At 40.2% G+C, this 20,598-nt stretch overlaps 1 protein-coding gene and 1 long non-coding RNA gene across 3 annotated transcripts in view; one reads left to right on the top strand and one right to left on the bottom strand.

Annotated features, from left to right (window-relative positions):
- The window catches only part of PDE4B (phosphodiesterase 4B), a 432,607-nt gene that overhangs the window by 367,533 nt on the left and 44,476 nt on the right, over window positions 1-20,598 (top strand). The gene's annotated exons all lie outside the window — the stretch shown is intronic.
- On the bottom strand, window positions 9,311-16,957 carry LOC121500061. Its single transcript, XR_005990299.1, has 3 exons — window positions 16,673-16,957; window positions 15,320-15,423; window positions 9,311-9,410 (listed from the first exon to the last, which is right to left on the bottom strand). It is a non-coding gene; the product is annotated as an uncharacterized LOC121500061 (long non-coding RNA).

The raw sequence follows: 20,598 nt of genomic DNA, 5'->3' as shown, positions 1-20,598 counted from the left end.
AAGAGGAAACATGGCCAGTGGGGGTTTCCCTGGAATTCCCAGGCAGTGGTGAGTGTCGCTGTTTTATGTATCGCTGTTGATGAGATTCATGTTGGATAAAGAGACCGGGCAATGTTGGGAAGAATTAAGGGCAAAAGTCACATTTACATTTATGAGATTCATCCCTGTTGATGCCTATGGTAAGTGTTGTGGTTGAGTTAGCCACCACACAACTTTGCAAATACATAGCCACCCCCTTCTCTAGTGGAAAGAGAGTCTGATTATGTGAGGCAGATAAACAAAAGGTTATTTACATTTCTTTTCTATGTGCTTTCCTTAGGTAGAAAGTGGAGGAGACTCGATAGATACATTTCTCTGTTAAAATTGCATTTGGAAAAAAGAGTTGGTAGATGATTTGCTAAGGAAGTTCTTCATGATCTACTCATAGCAGTGCATCACCTCATGTGTAGAAAAGAGGTTTTCAACATGTTCTATGTAGCTTACATATACCTTGTCAACTCAGTAAAGAGGGTAAGTTTCAGTGAATGCACTGGCATTTCGAAAGAAGAAAATTGTATCGTTGTGAGGGTTTGAAACTTTAGGATTCACTGATCTAGTCTTAGTTATTTGGAAATGATGTACGCGGTAGTCCGGGAAGAAGATTTGAGGAAATCCTAACAGCTGCGTGGTACTATCTCTCTGAGAAGGCCCTCTGTTAACCAATCTGCGATGCAAATACAAATAACTGGATACACTTTAAGACACAAGACATATATTCTGAAAAACAATGTACCAGAGTGGTCAGAAATTTAGACAAGTATGTGATTGGTATGGCAAGTGGATTTAAGAAAGCTCCGAGTCACTCAACCTCCCTTGAGACTCAGTTTCTTCTTCTGTAAAATAGAGCTAATGCTCCTTCTAGCTCTCCAGCGCCTTTGAGAATCAGATGATGGGACATACAAGAAAGCACTTTGCAAATTGTAAGGTAGGTATGATATGATGCTTAATGAGTGTGTGTCCCTTTCAGTTGCTCATTGCAGGTGAAAAGAAGGAAGACTACCCAGATTGGAAGCATCACTGGTGTTCAAAGTGTAGCAGGAGGATGAAGAGCTGTACCTTTAAAGCTAGACAGTGAGAGAATAACAGACTAGGGCTCTATGGCTTCAGGCAAGTTATTTAACCTTCTTGGGCCACAGATTCATCTGTAAGGTAGAGATAAGAACACTGTACGTTTCCCAAGAGAAATAGATAATTGTAAGGAAGCACTTCTCATGGCACCTTATGCACAGAAGACTCCCAAAGAATGGTGTTTGTTACTGTAATTCTGTAACAACAACAATAGTAATAGTATCAAAGCCTCAAGCAGCCACTTAGCGCTGTTGGCCTGCAAGGCATCTGACAAACACAGATCTCCTGGGTTACTTATTTTATGGTTTCATTGTTTAGGGGAACCTTTGTCAGGCTGAGAACAGAGAGCAAGCTTAGGGCCCTGGCAGCTTGAATCAAATGGCTGCTGGGCACTTGGAAGATTCAGGTGCCAAAGGCTTCTCAGGTGAAAGGGCTTCTGATGAGATGTACTATTCTCTTCCCTCCCACCCTACTCTCCCAGGTAAGCACTTTCCCTGAACTTCCTTGATGAGTCTAAGAATAATAGAACATCAGAGCTAAAAGAGACTCCTAGACATCACCTCTTCCAACACTTGCTTTTCACAGCTGACGAAATGGAGCTCAGAGAGGCTGAGGGGCCTGTCTAGGGTGAACTGGTGATAAACCTGGAACGAAAACCCAAATCTTCCACTCTGTTCAGAACACTTGCCCTTGGGAGTTGATTTCACCTCCCTGTCTCAGTGCAAATGCAGGATTTCGAAAAATCCTGGTATTTCCTCCAGGAAATATTTCCTCCTTGAGAGCTGGGCTTGAATCTGATTCTACATGGAATCCCCTGAACGATGCTTTGTTATCTGAAAAATAGTTACCCTGAAAAATATTTTTAAATGGAATCAAATTTCTGGGATACTTAATTCTCATTCAGTTTGGGGAACTGGAGATCGGCGTAGAGATCATCTTTAAATGACCTGGTTCATTTCTCTATGCTGCAGTATATGAGAATGCACACTTCCTGCTGAAAGCTTCCTTCTCTAATTCTTCTGGGCAGCCAGTCCATCTTTCCCGGGCTCTCTTTCTCTCTCTCACTGGCCCAGTGTGGAGCTCTGTGCCAATGCTTCTGTTGCCATAGCATAGATTAGTGGCTAAGAGTGAGATCTGGAATCAGCAGAATGAAGATCCTGGTTGCAACTTACAAGAGACTCAGTGACTCTAAACCTGTACTTCCTTACCTGTAAAATGGGGAAGATGATACCTCCCTCCTAAGGTGTTAAACATTAATAGCGCGTGAAATCCTTACCACAGTGCCTGGCACATAGCACTCAGTCAGTGTCTTACACTGTATCTCTATTTGCACATTGAAGTGTCTGCCTCCCACACTAACTGATGATCTTCAACAGGTACAGAACCTTCTCTTGGTTAGTTTTGCTTCTGTGGGGCCTTGGATGGTGTTGTCTGGTACGTAATAGATACTCAACATTTCCAGAGGGGAGGGAGAAAGAAAAAGGAAAGAAGGAGGGAGGGAGGAGCCTTTGTGGGATGCGGCTGAGCTCCAAACGAAGAAACCAAAGACCTGACTTCAGACACCGCTTCCCATTTGCTAGCTGCAAAGTGTTCAACTAGTCACCGGATGTGTGTGAGACTCGTTCTCTTTATCAGCAAAACGAGTTTCCTAATACTCATTTCACAGCACCCTTAGGAGGATAATTTGAGACAATGGATGTGAGAATGTTTTGTAACTTAAAATGGACTTTCTGAATTTGTTAGGAGAGTCATCCTCATGACAAGATCCTCCTTCTCTGTCTTCTTGATTTTACTTAATAATTAGTTAGCCACTGTGCAGTGATGCCTGTCTGTGGACTAGAAGGCACTGTGTCAGCTGCTTTCAAGATGTTTATAGCATGGAAGGGAGGTTAGGACTCATGGCTTCTGCCCCCCTCCATGACAGGTAGTTGGAGAGATCTTTTGGGCAGGGACCCTTGACCGCGACTGACCTACCTTAGTGAGTGCCCAGAGGCTGTGGTCTCTGAAGTGACCCCTAACAGTACATGCATGCCAGGCTTGCCCAAGTTCATCTTTGGAATGTTGCCTCCTTTGTGAAATGTCACCAGCGTCATGTTCTCATTTCCCTCATAACACACATTTTAAAGCAGCAAGCTGTATTCCCCATGACGTAAATGGTACAGTGGCACAGCAGCAGGGCAGAGGGTGGCTCGGTGCCAGCGGAATAGAAAGTCAGGGGCTGATTTCTGGCAGCCCACTTCCCTACTATGAGCACTGCTTATGGGGACCTGTTCTGGGACTTTGATCTTCACCCCCACACCAAGACTTTCTCTTGCCTTAGGTATAAATCCCCAAGTGTGTAGGTCTGAAAGCCCCTGGAAAAAACACAAATAAAGAGAAATTTTGTTTCAGTGCCTCTTATACTCCATCAGGGAGCCATGAAGCCTTTTTGGTGTAAAAGCAGCTCCTTGTTATAGACACTCCCTGAAAGCATTGCCTAATTTCCCCACGTTCAAATGCAGATTTTTTTTCCTGGCCTTTTTATTTTATTTTTTAAAATTCAATTTGCCAACATAGAGTATAAAACCCAGTGCTCATCACATCACATGCCCTCCTTACTGCCTGTCACCCAGTTACCCCATACCCCCACCCACAACCCCTTCTGGGACCCTTTTGTTTGTTTCCCAGAGTCCTGCCCTTTTCATCTAAATGAGGCGTTTAATTGGATGTTCAACCTGCATTCTTAACTCTGGAGGCTCGGCTTTCTCCACAGTCTTTAGAAGGTTTAGCTCATGTGGGTATTGTATTAGTTTTCTATTGCTGTTGTAACAAATTGCACAAACTTTGTGGCTTCAAACAACACGAATCGAGGTTTTGGCAAGCCATTCTTTTCTGGAGTGTCTTAAGAAAAGTCCATTTTCTTGCCTCGTCCAGCTTCTAGAGGCTGCCTGTATTCCTTGGCTCTTGGTCCTATTCCATATTCAAAGCCAGCAATGGCTGGTTGAATCTTTTTCACATTCCATCACCCTGACACTGACACCTCTGCTTCAGTCCTTCACAAAGACCTTTATACACTGGGTCTACGGAGATAATCCAAAGCGATCTCCTTATTTTAAGGTTAGCTCACAAACAACCTTATTCTCATCTGCTACCTTAATTCTCCTTTACCATGTGAGATAATATATGCACAGGTTGCAAGGATTAGCATGGACATATCTTTGAGAGACCACTGTTCTGTCTACCACGAGTATTGAGAATGACGTCAGAATCTCGGGATGTTTCTAGAGCAATGTTTGGCAAATATGGTTCATGGCCAGCCACATGTTTTTGCAAATAAAGCTTTATTGGAACCCGGCCACATGCATTGGTTTATGTATTCTCTGTGGCTGCTTTCATGCCTAAATGGCAGAGTTGAATATTCGCCACAAAGACTGTATGGCCCACAAACCTAAAAGGATTACAGTCTGGCTTTTCTAAAAAGCTTCCTGACTTTTCACTATAGCACCCCATCTATCTCTGATTGTGACTATACTTCTACAGAAAATCACTGGGGGAACTTCTGGATACCTTCTTCATGTTTCCCACTCCCCTGCTCCCCACACCCATACTTTTTAAATTCATAGCAGTGCTGTGCCTGCCTCTCTTTCCCTTCCTCCTTCTACCCTAAATGCCATAAAACTACTGAACCCTTATAGTAACTCTAAGCATTGTACTGTGTTGTTTCTTTATTTTGATACATGCTGGTCTCTTTGCTTAGAATACATTTAGCTTCTTTTTCTGTCTCCTGCCAGGCAAACTCCTATTCATCCTTTAAAACCCTCCCAAGGCGTAACTTCCTCCAGGAAACCTTCCCCAACACCTCTACCCAGGGATAAGCAATTACACCTATTCTCAAAGCAATCTTTCAGGACTATAAGTGCCTCGGTGGCAATGACTGCCGTATTTATCCTTCTCCGTATCCCCTGTGCCTAGCATAGGGGCTGATGTATTATGTATCTAATAAATATTAGTCTAATTGAAGAGTACTTTAAATATTATCAGTCAGAGTTGAGGCACAATATAGTGTCAATAACAACAGGTTCTATGAAAATTCAGAATTGGTCTCTGCTGATACATGGAGGCTGTATGGTCTTGGAGATATAAAGTCTCTTCTCCTGGCCTTGGTCTCATTGCCTATGAACCAAGGAGTTAGGTCTTTAAGACCACACCAACTCTAATGGTTCTCTCCACTATGGAAAATTTGACCTAGTTCCTTGCCAGTGCTGAAAGAGATCTCCTGCATTAGGTTTGTGCCCTGCAGAGCTGGAAATCATCCAAGACATTTATCATTCATGGCTTGGCTTTGTGTGGCAACTGGGGGCTGAGGAAATAGGGAAGGAGGGAGTACAGGAAGATAAGGAGTTGGTGAGATAATCTGGGGAATTATGAATTTGTTATTGACCTTCTTCCAGGAACCAATTAGAAGATAGACACATGCCCTCGAGAGCCACGTCCAAGTAGTATGTCCTCACAATCCCTAGCCTACAATACTTGCAGCAATCCATGCCTGGAGCTCTGACTATTTACTAGAGACCCACCTCAAATTCTTGTAACCATATGAGAATCACACCGAACTCAATTTGGTCTATTTTTCTCCCTCTCCTTCCTCCAAATCCCTCATGTCTGTTTGTGGTTCTATTCTTATGTCCTTCTTTAGGGCTAGGAACCTTGGTGACAATTTTGGACACTTTCTTCTTCCTAGTCCTCTGTATACCATCTCTTATGAAGATAACATCTTTTTTTTCTTCTGGGCATTACTTAGAATTTAACTCTTTTCTTCCATTCTATTGTCACCATCTATTCTAGCCTGCATTGTTTTCAACTTAAATCCTTACCCTATTGTGCTCAGTGGTTGAGTGTCTGCCTTTGGCTCAGTGATCTGGGGTCTGGAATTGAGTCCTGCATCGAGCTCCCCACCGGGAGCCTGCTTCTCCCTCTGCCTATGTCTCTGCCTCTCTCTGTGTGTCTCTCATGAATTAATAAAATCTTTAAAAAAAATCCCTGCCCTAGGGTCTTCCTGGGGTCCCTAACTCTAGCTACTTCCCATTGAGAACCATCTGACATATTCCTGCTGGCCTAATTGTCTTAAATCCCAACCTCCCTCAAGCCTCTCCTCTGTTCAAGAGTCTCCAGCAGTCCAGACTCCTCTACTTCACTTCATAATTGGACCCACTCTGACCCTCTACCATTTTTCTTCAACATTCTTTGCTCAGTAAAACTCATCTTCCTGCTGCTTTGCATCTCATTATGGATTCCACATCTTTCCTTCTATGATTACCTTTCCCTGGCTCTTAAGTTCAGTGCACTTCCACAAACATTTAGTAAGCACCTGTTCCGTTCATAGCACAGCAAACCTTTGCTGCTCGCAGTTTTTCTCCAATGATCCAACGCACAGCCCACGGTGTGCCCTTGCTGTTTTCATTCTATGTTTGTGTATCCCCGCTCTCCTCCTGGACTGCACATTTCTTGAGGATGGCCATGACTATGTCTTTTACTTCTGTGTATTCCCCACAGAGTTCCACCATTGAGTCCAGATGCCCAGGCCACCTTTCCAGCTTCATCTCCCATCTCTCCATTCATTTCCCACCTGTTGTGTCCTCTATATATCAGTGACAATGCAATCTAACTCACAAAGTTCTCTTGAAGATCAAAGATACTTCATTCAGGCAGACTCTCAATTAATTATTGCTGTGATTAATATAATATCTGACTTATCCATCCTTTCCATAGTGCTTCAGTTTTTGGTGCACAGGCTCTTGAGCATTTGGAGTTGGAGAAAGTAACAAAAGAGATTTTATCACTACTAGACATGGAATTGCTCTTGCCCTGAAATCCTGTTTGGAACATTCCCCACTCAACCCCACATATTATGGAGTTTATTGCATTTTATTTTGCCTGTATATAAGGCAAGTACTTATTACGTGCCTGCTGTTTGCCAGGTACTGTTCAGGGTTTGCCATTAGCAAATTTCAGTGGCCTTTTTTGTAGATGAGTCATTCTGCCTTCCTCATCTCAGACCCAGCCCTCCCTCCCTAAGAGGAAGTGCGGTATGGGAACTGCAATTCAAAGTTTTCACTGAGGGCTTGGTCCTGAGCCTTGGCCATGTAAAACTCACTTGCTCTCCACCCTCTCCAGGTCTCCTGAGGCTGCCAGGTGCCAGCTGGGGCCTTCTGTCTGCTGGCTGCCTGGGTTATTCAGTTTCAGAAAAATAATTTCTAATCCAAACTACAACTATTTGAAATTCATTCAAAGTGTAGCAGTAATTCATTCATTCAATAAATTCAATCACTGCATAAATTCAGTTCAGTAAATTTTTACTAAATAAAAGCAATAGCTCACCAAGACTGACTTAATCTCAAAACGCCTATTGTATGATTCCACAATAAGCTTTGTAGTATAATCTGTTTTTTAAAAGATCATTATTCCCTTGTTTACTACTATTTTGAATAACACAAATTCTCAAAACTCAAGGAAACTTTTTAAGCTAGATGACAGGGCAATGTGTGTTAAGTGCCAGAAGAACCACCATACAAAAACAACAAAACCAATTAAACGAGAAAAACATTGACTAGAGAAACAATTTCTTTAAAAATCACTCTTGGAACCTATGATCTAGATTACTCCGGTTTTAAGACTGCTCTGAATCTGTGTTAAATTGATATATGTGTGAAGCTGATGAAAAGAGGCCAGGATGTCAGAAGTAACACACAAAACATTTACAGTCCTTGTCTGTATGTGTGTGTTCAGGGGGAGATTGATTTAAGCCAATATTTTTTACCTCGCCTGCACATTTATGTTGGCGGGATTTCACTGGTAAATATTGGTTTAAACCAAACACTGAAATCTTTAATCACGGTTAAACAGACACTGCATTATACTGCATCAGACACTGCATTAGAAAGGGAGAAGCAGAGAAAGAGTAAGCACAGCTTATAGCTACCAACTTTCAAAGATAGAAAGGAAAAGTTAGAATTAAGTGAAATTCTTCAGAGGTAGAAATGCCAAGAAAACCATTGCTGAAATACAAAATTTTATTTTTCTAAAGTCTGGAGTTGAGTTCAATTAAGTAACATCGTTTACAAACCAGGGGAAATTAGGGCAAGAGCAAGGTCCTGCTAGATCAGGAGAAAATGGCCGAAGGGAGCCAAGCTAGCTGTGCCACACAGGGTTGACTTCTATCTTCCCAAGCAATTTTTGTTTGCTACTGTGTCAAATGAGGTTACCATGAAACCTGGGACCTAATTTTATATTTCAGTGCATGCTAGTTGGAAGTTCTGAATCTGTCACATAAAACAACAGCATGTCTACCTGCAAACAAGGCTGCAAAAATCATACTGTTAAGCTCTCTTACCACACATGCACAAACCCCGCCCACGAGAGAGTTGTTTGACTTTATTCATTCTGTGCCTTCATTCCCATCCAGAACTCCATAGATCACCTGGAGAGCCTGTAAATCTCCGTGTCCCTTCCTCTCACCCCACCACCTCTGCACTCCCCATATTCCCACCCCTCTCGTTTCAGACACAGCCAGCCCTGGGCTGTTCAGATGTTTCTAAGAATGTCTCCAGGAGGACCAGCTGTTGTATTTCTGAAGTCTATGATTATCTCTGTTTAATTAAATCATTGCAGCCTGCATTTGGGGGTAGATGATGATCAGATTTAAAAGAAGCAGGGACCCTGCTGAAGTAAATGGTCAGCCCTACCTGAGACTGCCTGAGGGGAATACTGTTTTTATTTGTTTCATTTGGTTTGGCTTCATGTGGTTTTGTTTGGTTTTGTTTGGCCTTTCTTTTTTTCTTTCTTTCTTTCTTTCTTTCTTTCTTTCTTTCTTTCTTTCTTTCTTTTTTAAATTTTATTTATTTATGATAGTCATCACAGAGAGAGAGAGAGAGAGAGAGAGAGGCAGAGACATAGGCAGAGGGAGAAGCAGGCTCCATGCAGGGAGCCTGACGTGGGATTCGATCCTGGGTCTCCAGGATCGCGCCCTGGGCCAAAGGCAGGCGCTAAACCGCTGCGCCACCCAGGGATCCCTCTTTCTTTCTTTCTTTCTTTCTTTCTTTCTTTCTTTCTTTCTTTCTTTCTTTCTTTCTTCTTTCTTTCTTTCTTTCTTTCTTTCTTTCTTTCTTTCTTTTCTTTTTCTTCTTCCTCTTCCTTCCTCTTCCTTCCATTTTTTTTTCCTTCCTCCTTCCTTCCTTCCTTCCTTCCTTCCTTCCTTCCTTCCGTCCTTCCTTCCTTTTTTAAAAAGTGTTTTTCATCAGATCCCAGGCGAGTTTGAGGCGACAGAACTTTAAGAGAAAAAAAACACATCAAAAATGAAGACTCCAATAGGTTGGTGATCACCAAACCTGGCTGAGAATGGGGGTCGTCTGGACCAATTCTAAAAAGAACAAATTGCCCGAGCCCACCCTGGAGAGAAACTGTCAGTACTTCAAGGTTTAGTCTGGGAATTACCCCCAGGAGTCGAGCGTAATGATCAAGCATCAACTTCAGATCCAGGCTGGGTTCGAGACTGAGTTCCAGCACGTGTCTAGTATAACTTTGGGCAAACTGCATGACCTCTTGAACCTCAGTTTGCTCATCTATAAAATAGGAGTAGTAACTATTTAATGAGGTTGTTGCAAAAATTAAAGGACATAATACACAAAGTCTCTTATGTACTGCCTGACTCCTGGTAGGTTAAAATAAAATGCAGCCCATCCAAATGTTTCCCTGGGACTCCGCAAATAGAGGCAGCCCTGAGGCATTCCTAATGGCACTGTAGGTGGACTGACTAAGTTTGAATTCTGGCTCTACTAAATCTGTGACCTTGGGAAAGTTACTGAATTTCTGTGTTTCTCATCTGGAAAATAAAACAATCCATTATATATTAAATAATACTCAGGTCATGAAATTTTTGATGACGAAAAACTACTTCATGAATGTAAAGTGCTTAGAAGGTGTAACTGGTACTTGATGAATATTAACTACGATCATTATCATTACTATCTCTTTTAAGACAAGCATCTGTGGGTTTGTGAATGTTGTGATGTTCAAGTCTTGGCTCTAGGCTATGATCTATAACAGTGATGTCCAGGAATATAATGCAAGCTCTATAGATAATTTTAAATTTTCTACGTACAGATGCAATTAGCTTTAATAATGTACTTTACTTAATATCTAAAGTATTATAACTTCAACATGTAACCCAATATGAAAATTTATTGAGATATTTTGCATCACTTTTTTTCCACCCAAAGTCTATGAAATCCAGTGTGTATGTTCCCCATGCACACAGACTAGGCACAGTGTAGTGCTCAGTAGCCACACATGACTAGAAACTACCATATTGGACAATGCAGAAATTCCAGATTCTAAAGCAAATCCCTTTACCTTGATGAGCCTCAAGGTAAAGCCTCATTTGTAAATATGGCGATAACTTTTATGGGTTTGTTTGAAAAAGAAAATGAGCAAACTTGAAAGTGCTTTGTCAACTAGAAACCGCTGTTTGTAGCAGGCTTTCTGCTCTTTGCAACATTTGACTGTCAAATGCATTGCCATTCTCACATGGTGAAGTCCCCAAAATCCTGTGATGAAGGTGATCTGAGACATCACCCAGGAGAGCACCAGGTGAATGGGGCTTTCCTACAGGTAGCTGAAAGAGATTTGGCTAATAATATTTGGAGAGGAAGGAAAATTTCTAGCTCTTTTCTGTTCACCACCTACCATGTTTACTCCTAATGACAAAAACCTTTGCCTCTACTCTTCCACTCTCTATCCTTGAAATTCCTTTGACAACTTTCATATTATAGGTAAAAATAAAGGTAAGGTATAAATAATCCTTCTACTCCCTCTGATAACACCCTAGTTTGGGATCCCATTTCTTCTTAAGTCCTAATTTTTCCTGCAAGTAATGATCCCTAATATTAATAATTTATCAAGTGCTTATTCTTTACTCCCTCCTATAATCCTTAAATTTACTGCTATCAAATCAATAATTCATCTCATATAGGCATCATTGTAATGGCAAGAACACTACACTTCAAGTCAGAAAGCCTAGATTCAAGTCTCTAGGTTCTGCATTTACCACTTACGGGATTTGGAATGAGACACTAAAAGTCCCTGGACATCAGTCTCTTCCTCCATAAAAGAGAGACAATAATATACCTCTCATAAGGTATGGTGAAGATTGAGAATATATGTATGAAAGAAATCTATAACTGCAAAGCATTGCACAACTATAAAACAGTATTAGATATTTATAAACCAATTTGGGTGTACCATTCTTCTGTTGAACAATCTTCAATACCACTTCATTGCCTGACAAGTCAAGTCAAATACCTTAGTCTAGCATAAAAAAAATTCTCTAAGATTGCTCTGACCACCCTAATTTGCAAATTTATTCTACTCTACCCCATTACTAAAACCCAGTGTTCTTGACAAATAGAACTGTTAAGGTTGATCTCCCCAAACAGAATTAAATGGTGTGGCATGTTTCTAATTTTATACTTTTATTCATGTTGTTCATTGCCTTACCTATTTTTTTTCATCTCTCAAAATTCCACTCATTCTTTTTTACCTGGCCTCCAAATCTCTCTTGATCTCTTTCCCCCCCCATGTCTTTAAGATCTATCTGTGTTGCTTCTGAACTTACTTGTATCTTTCTTATGACAACTGTGAAAATATCTGGGATTCTAGTATCACCTGGTGCACAGAGATCTCCAGTAAGGTGCCTAAAATACAGCTCTTCAGGGAGAGTCAAATAACAAATTCTGCATGTGATTTTGCAGAAGTCACCTAGACAGACACAATGTCCCTCATATTAAAAGCCAGCCTAGGGGCCACCTGGCCAGTTCAGTTGGAAGAGCATGCAACTCTTGATCTCAGGGTCATAAGTTCAAGCACCATGTTGGGCTTGGAGCCTAGTCGAAAGAAAAAAATTTAGCCAACCTAGGAATCTAATCAAGATATGAAGGAAAAAGAAATGGAGAGCCCATTAATTGTGGTAACATTGAATATACATCAACAAAAAAAAGAAAGTGGTTTGTTTGATGATGAATAAAAAGAGAACCGAGAACAGGAATTCCTGACATTGTTTTTCCAATACTGTTAAGTAGCAAAGGCCCCATTCCTTTTGGTTCATCAATATCCCATTGATGGGATAGGTCAGCAGTGCAAACAATATATTTTGAGCTTCTACCAGATAATAGATGCTGTGCTGCATAAAAGATCAAGCAAAAAAAAGATATGTTCCCTTCTCTCAGGAAGGTTATCTTTTTTTTTTTTTAAGATTTTATTTATTCATTCATGAGAGACACAGAGAGAGAGAGAGAAAGGCAGAGACATAGGCAGAGGGAGAAGCAAGCTCTTTGGAAGGAGCCTGATGCAGGGCTCAATCCCAGGACCCCAGGATCACAACCTGAGCCAAAGGCAGATGCTCAACCACTGAGCCACCCAGGTGCCCACTCTCAGGAAGGTTATCTAATGGGTATGATAAATCAAGAGAAATACTTGAAATGAAATATGGTCAGTTGGAAATAAAGGGTAGGGAGCTTAATCCAATCTTAAAATATTTAGAAAGCTTTGCAAAGAGATAACTCTAGACTGAATCCTAAAAGAGAAGTAAAAATTGGCCAGGTGAATAAAGCCAGGATGGGCACTTCAAATAGGGCAGAAACCACTATAGTCTATCTCAGTAGTGGAGTTAAGTCTATCTTGAAGAAAGCAGCCTGATCATCCAGCTAACTCCTCTGCTCTGATTTCATGCTGACCGAACAAATTTAGGATTAGAAATTGGTCTCCCGTGTCAAGGAATGTAGAATGACCAGAAAAAGTCACCATAAATTATTACTCTGTAAATTGATTGGTCTCTTTTCAACGTGTTCTTGTGAGTTGGACTCATATAAGCAGAATGAAATCAAACCACGCTGACAAAAATCACATTCTGGACCTGAGAAGCCAAAGTGACTAGGACTTCTAGGCACTAGCCTAAGACCACTTTCCTAGAGGCCACCTGATTTCAATACCCAAGCATCTCAAACCCACTTACCTGTCTCCATCTCCACTGCTATTAATTCTAGCCACCACCAACCAGCTCCTGCATAGGGAACTGCAATAAAATCAATAGTAATGCTACCAGCAACTGGCATGAATACTTTACTAGGTGCTGGGTACCAAGCTAAGGGGTTTGATGTGGCTACTTCATTTACCCTTCATAAAACCTGGTGGGAAAGATGTACAGTGCTGTGGGAGAGATGAGGAAATCATGACTTACAGAAATGAAGTAACTAGTCCAGGTTCACACTGCTAATAAATTAAATGGCAGAGTCAGAAATCAAACTATTAGTCTACCCTCAGACTCTGGGCTTTTAAATACAAGTTCGCTGCCTCCTTCCAGCCTTCAAACTTATTCTCCAAATTGCAGGGAGATTGATCTTTCTTAAAATGCAAATTTGGCTAGGCCACACCTTTGATAAGGCTCCCAAAAGATTTCCCATTGCTTCCAGAACAAAGTTCAAAGTCCTCTCCCTGACCTTCCTTGGCTCTGTAGGACCTGACCTAAACTTCTCTTTTCCTCTGTGTTCCTGCTGCAGGTACTGCTCTCAGTTCCATGAGAGCTGCTGTAATTACTGCCTAGAACACTCTCTTTCTTCTTTGTACCTAATTACTTTTTTTTAAGACTTTATTTATTTATTTGAGAGAGAGCAAGCCCAAGGTGGGGTTGGGGGTGGGAGAGGGAGAGAATCTCAAGCAGACTCCTTGCCTTTGCAGGGCTCAACCCCATACCCCTGAGATCACAACCTGAGCCAAAACCAAGAGTTGGGTATTCAACCGACTGAACCACCCAGGTACCCCTGTAAGAAATTCTTATTCCTTTGAATCTCATAACCCTCCAAGGTATCCCTGCCCTGAGCTCTGTCATATCCCTGCTCTTCTCAGACTTTTGGGTTCCCTGTATCCTGTGGCAAGTTCTTAGGACAATCTACATTTCTTGCTAGCTCCTTTTCCAATTTTAATTAAATAAGTTCTTGTGTAATTGTCTATTTCTGCTAGAATATGGGCTTCAAATAAACAAAAACAATGTCTATAAAATTTACCACTATATCCTCAGAGATTCATACTGAGCCTAAGACATAATAGGCACTAAAAAAAATCTATCCATTAATATGGTGTGTATATATGTTGGTCTGTGTGTGTGTGTGTATATATATATATATATATATATATATATATATATATATATTTGTGTATAGATATACCTATATAATAATGTACATATAGTGTATATGTGTGTATATATGTGTGTAGTATGTGTATATATACATAGATGTATGTGTGTGTATGTGTATTACACTGCCATAAAAAAGGATGAAATCATGCTGTTGGCAACAACATGGATGAACCTAGAGGGTATGATGCTAAGTGAGATATGTCAGACAAGGAAAGACAAATACCATATGATTTCACTATGTGTGGGATCTAAAAGAACAAATGAATAAACAAGCAAACAAAAACCAGAATCAGACCTGTAAATACAGAGAATAAAATGATGGTTTCAGGAGATGGCAAGGAGGAGGGGCAAAATGAGTGAAGAAGGTAGGAGATAGCAAGCTTCTGGTTCTGGAATGAGTAAGTTGCAGGAATAAAAAGCATAGCATAGGGAATATAGGGATGATATTGTAACAGCACTGTATGGTGACAGATGGTAGCTATACTTATGGTAAACATAGCATGGTGAACATAGATAGCATAATGTATAGAGAAGTTGAATCACTATGTAGTGCACCTGAAACTAATGTAACATTGTGTGTCAATTATACTCAAAACATTTTTTAAAAATCAACTTATTGTATCAATTTATTGTATCAATCAATAAATTGTATCAATCAATTTATTGTATCATATTCAACAAACAATAGCCAATATTTATCTGGTACTTATAACACACCAGGTACTGTCCTAAACCCTTTACATTACTTACTAATTAAATACTACAATCTACTATATAGTTACCATTATTTTTCTCATTACATGGGCAAGGAAACTGAGGCATAGAGAAATTATAATACAATGTTAGGTAACAGTAAGTAGTGATACTGGAATATGAGCCCAGACAATCGGGTTCCAGAGACTAAGATTTAACCATCATTGTATCTTCTTCATAAATATTTCTTGCATATATTTAATGTATTAAAAAAATATTTGGATAGCAACTTACCTCCACCTCTGATCACTTTCTTGTGTCACCGCTCTTTAACACTAACACAGGTGGACAATGAAGTTCCTTGAGTACTCTTTCACATTGATGGTGCGAGCTATTGCCTAGATAAGTACAGATTCCCATTAGGAAGTAAATGCTAAAGTCAGAGTCCTTCTGAAGAGCAGGTTTCTGTAAGGGGAAGGCCATTGGAAGAGGGGGAAGTAGGGTAGAAGGGAATAGAGCTTGAGGCTGGCTCATCAAAAACATAGTTTTGCTCTGTCTAAGCCCACCTGGGTGAAAGAAGAAGGTGGACCATTTGTTTATAATAGGGCCCATAGCTTAGTAAAAATTACCATGGAATTTAGAATCAGAGAAATTAGGTTCTCTCCCTCCCTGCTGGCTGTCCCCCTTCCCACTACCTCCCTCCTTCCTCCCAATCTCTCATCTTATCTCTCTCTCATTGAATAACTTTGAGCAAATCATTAAACACCAACAAGCCTCAATTTCCTCACATGCATAATAGAAAGTGTTTAATAATAAATGTAATAATAATTTCTGTCTCATGGGATTTATATTTCAAGGAAAAACTAAGATTTGCAAATGAAAGTACTTGGTAAACTGTCAAGTTACTAAACTAACTACTAACTACAAAAACTAGTTGGATTGAAGGTTTTTTAAGCTCTAGTCTTAGAGGAGTTTGCTAAAGAAATCGACATCAAAATGACCTACTTTCACTGTTATTTCTCTTGAGGGCAGTGAACCTCTTCTGTGAATCCACCCACAGCGAAATCCCTGTCATATGCAATTGCAAAGTTCCATATTTATAGAGACACATTGACAAAGTCCTGCCTAGAGAAAGGCCACGTAGGGCTTACAAACTGCCTTTGAAAGAACTATGTTACAGAATGTATAAATGTCTTCCAGTTTCTGTGATTTGTTCTAAGAATGTTTTACTCGAGGTTAAAGCAACATGCCTTCTTGAAATGTTGCACTCTAACACAGGTACATTTCATTTACCAGATATTCATCGAAAGAAAATAAATACCTTTGGACATAAGAACTTTCAATTAAAAGAAAAGTATTGCTAATATAAGGGGAAAAAATCATAACCAAGACCGCTAAATAAATAGACCAATAGCCACAACTTAACACCTTGAAATAAAGAGAGGCTGATTTCCATATGTATGCAACTATTTTGCATTTTAACAAATACTTATTGCGTTGTGAGGAGCAACGGAGGAATGAAATAAGCCTGCTAACTTCGAGGTGCGGTGCGAAGAACCTAGAGCGGACATCTACAGGGTTAGAAGCTTGTGGATAAAGCTAGAGTCATAGGCCGAATACAGAGAATCCAATTAATACACTTCTCACCTCCAAGGATCAGAAGAGTGGTTTCTTAGTTTTCCTGATGAAGGACTTCTTTAATACTTTTTCCCCCTGCAGGGCGCTTGCTTTAGAAGCTTTGTCTACAAAAACAAAAACTGTATTTAAAGGTAATAATTAGTCTGTTAAATTAAATTTTTAAGCTATTTTATAGAGGCCTATTTAATGCTATTTCAGTTATTATGGTATTCACAAATTAAGAGCTAGGAAAGGTCTTGGGATACTTTCCTTTCAATGTCAAGGGTTTGCTTTATTTTGAGGTTAAAGTGTGGATTTTGCTGTGACTCTGTGTTCTGTGCTCTGCTTTCACAGAGCACTCCCAGTCATGTGGGAGAAAGCTTCCTGCTAGTTTGTGCCACTGGGCCATTGCATAAGGTCATTGTGTAGTTTGGGTACTGATCAAAGGTACTCAGCCAGGTGATGAGAAGAGCTGAATTTCAGCCCATGCGTCACTTCCCAACCTTTCTGCCCAAGGGCAATGTCTGCCAAGAGAAGGCACATTTTTCTAATTTTCACAAAGATAATGTATAAATTTGGGACAGGGGGCAGGGAAGGGGATGAAGCTGCTAAGTCACCCCGTTTCACAGAGGGGTAATTCTGGAGAATGGGAAAGGTGTTTCTTATATGATCATTCAATGCAGGGGGACTATGTCTTGTTCATTACTGTAACACCCACACTGAGCATCAGGCTTGGCTTATACTAAATACTCGATGTATTTTTGTGGAATGAATAAATGAACAAACAGCTCTCTTGTATAGTTCTCTATTTCTGAAGGTCCACTGATCTGGTGTGTCAGTCAGGATTTGGTGAAAGCAGAATGATATATCAGGCCAGGTCTATATTTTAGAAGTGAACATCAATAAACTCTAACCTAACCAAGAAGCAGTTCCTATCTGAGGTCACACCGTGGGAGGGACAATTTAGGATTTCATGGTCACTTACATGTACTCTTCTCCAGACCAAAACTCCACCCAGCTCAGCTATGAAATATGTGGCAATCTACCTTCAGGAAAGTGACCAGGAATAGGGATAAGGTTGGGGATGGGGGCAGGCAATAAAAAAGTTCCTGACATGTGTAAGGCGCTGTACCAGACACTTGGCATGGGTTGCTTCCCTTAATTCTCACAGCTAGTTTATGCTGTCTTCCTGTTTCACAGGTAAAGAAACAGAGGCATAGATAGGCTACTCAGCTTGTCTAAGATTACACTGCTAGGAAATGAACGGCACCATCAGGATTTATAAATGTCTGGATCAGACTCCAATGTGTTCCACTGACTATTGAGTTAGTAGGAGCATTCTGGTCTATGCAATGTAAATTAGCATATTGGGGGGGTGCTGTTTTTCAGCTGTGTTAGATTTATTCAAATTCTGTTGCGACTCATTCTATAGTTCAACAAAAGGAAAGGAAATGTGTGTTTTTTTAGAAATCCTATTCTTTGCTTTTTAAAGTCATGTAACCAGTAGTCAGAGCAAGAGATGGATCATTACCAGCATCTGTAGAAGCCCCCCCTTAAGTCCCTTCCAGTCACTAGCTCTCCACAGTAACTAGTATCTTGACTTTTGATAACCTAGATTCATCTTTGCCTCTTTTGAACTTTATATAAATTGAATCCCATTTGTATGTGCTTTGCAATATCTGGTTTCTTTTGCTTGACATTTACATTTATTAGATTCATCCCTGTTGTTGCATGAGACAGTTGTTCTGATTGATTTAACTATTGCATAACCTTGAAAATAACTACCACCTTTTCTACTGGGAAGAGGCCAATTATATGAGAAAGCTAAACAAAAGGTTATTTATATTCTTTCTATGTGCTGTCTTTGGGCAGAAAGTGAAATGACTTGATGGATATGTTTCTGATACATATGGAGCTATCTTAAAGTTGTATTTAGAATGATCCCTTATATCAGGAATCTAAAATTGTAAAATACATAAAAGCTGAGAGTAGAATGGTAGTTGCCAAGGGCTGGGGGAATGGGCATTGAGAAGGTGTTGGTAAAAAGGCACATAGTTTCAGATATGCAAAGTGAGTAAGTCCTAAAGACTACTGTATAGCATAGTGCATATAGTTAACAATAATATATCATTTACTTAAAAATTGGTTAAGAGGGTAGATCTTATGTTAAATATTCTCATAACACACATGCACACACCCATACCCACAGAGGGAGGAAGAAAACTTTTAGAGGTGATGGTTAAGTTTATGACGTCGTTTATGGTGACAGTTTCACAAGTGTATGCTTATCGTCAAATTCATCAGGATGTACATATTAAATATGCACAGCTCTTTTGTATGTCAGTCATACCTCAATAAAAAATTGGATTGAGATATTATTTGTAGAAAATTTATATTTGGGCTATAATGTGATGCTCTCATTTGCTAAATTCTCATCTGTATTAAGAGTTATGAGGGATCCCTGGGTGGCGCAGCGGTTTGGCACCTGCCTTTGGCCCGGGGCGCAATCCTGGAGACCCGGGATTGAATCCCACGTCGGGCTCCCGGTGCATGGAGCCTGCTTCTCCCTCTGCCTGTGTCTCTGCCTCTCTCTCTCTCTCTCTGTGTGACTATCATAAATAAATAAAAATTTAAAAAAAAGTTATGATACTCAGGGCTTCAAAATTTAAATGATATAGGTGTGTAAATGGCCTCTGTCTCCACTTTACCCAGAGATCAGTTGCATTATAACACTTCCCTGCACTGAGTGTGAGGCCAACTCTTAGGATACCTGAGGTGTGTTACCAGCTGGGTCACTGACTTCCTTACTGCTAAAATCTATTTCCATGTTTTCCAGCTATGAGGAGTTAGCTCTTTGTGGCTAGGCTGAGATTTCTCATTACCCTTTCCCTTCCCATCTCTGAGTCTGTCCTTTCTAACACCTCTCTCTCTCTCTCTCTTTCTCTCTCTCTCTACACACACACACATACACACACACACACACATTTCTACTGGATTTGTGTAGAAAAAAACCTGGGGAAATTTGAATGTGGGCTAAGTATCAGTTGAATTGGAAAACCATTAAAACAAGTGTAACTCAACAGTTTGTATAGTATGATCTCCACACACATACATGAACAGATATGCACAAAAGGATTAATAATGATCTTAGTAAAAACATGCCATTTTTATCATTTCAAATGTTTGCCTCTCTGTAATTTTCTCTAATGTATCTATATCCCATCTGTAATAATAAATGTGATATTTACAAAATGTGCACAATACTTAAAGGTTGACAGTCTGGTTTTGTGGACATTCTCCTATTTTACCTTCCCACTGAGAATAGGGTAAGTTTTCTTCTTAACCCTCACTTTCCAGATAAAGAAACTTAGTCTCAGCACACTTAGGTAACTTGCATTAGGTCAGCCAAGAAGCAAGATGAAGGACCAGACCACACCAAGTCTTCTGAGTAAATACCACACAGTCTCCTTGCGCTACTGACTGCGTTAGATACATCAGAAAAGGGAAGAGGAGACTCAAGAAGGTGACAACATTTAAGAAAGCAATTACACAATTTTAAACAGAAAATACCCAAGGGGAAGATGCCACCCTAAATCAGCATTTTCAGGGATTCGTGCATTTTCAGTGTGGAGCTGAATCCTTTAGTTAAGAGACCAAGATATGGTCTTGCCAGGAATCCTGCTCCAGTAATTTAACCTCTGACTTCTTGGCTTGTGCCTTAAGGTAAATTAGAGATAATCATACCTCTTCTTCATACCTGTGGCTACCACAGAGATGTTGCAAGGATAAATGAGTAGTGTCCTTGGAGCTCCTTTGAGGAGAGGGATTTATGAATGCCACATATTATTATCAGATTAATATTAACTATAATTATTTATCCATTCTTTCTTCCTGTTTATCAGGTCCAAATGCAATTCCTACCAGACCTACAAGAGGAAGTAAATCTCTCTTTGCCA

Source organism: Vulpes lagopus, chromosome 10 (assembly GCF_018345385.1).
Source record: "Vulpes lagopus strain Blue_001 chromosome 10, ASM1834538v1, whole genome shotgun sequence".
Taxonomy (NCBI): Eukaryota; Metazoa; Chordata; class Mammalia; order Carnivora; family Canidae; genus Vulpes; species Vulpes lagopus.
Note: the sequence above shows the minus strand (reverse complement) of the source record. Positions and strands in the feature narration are given on the sequence as shown.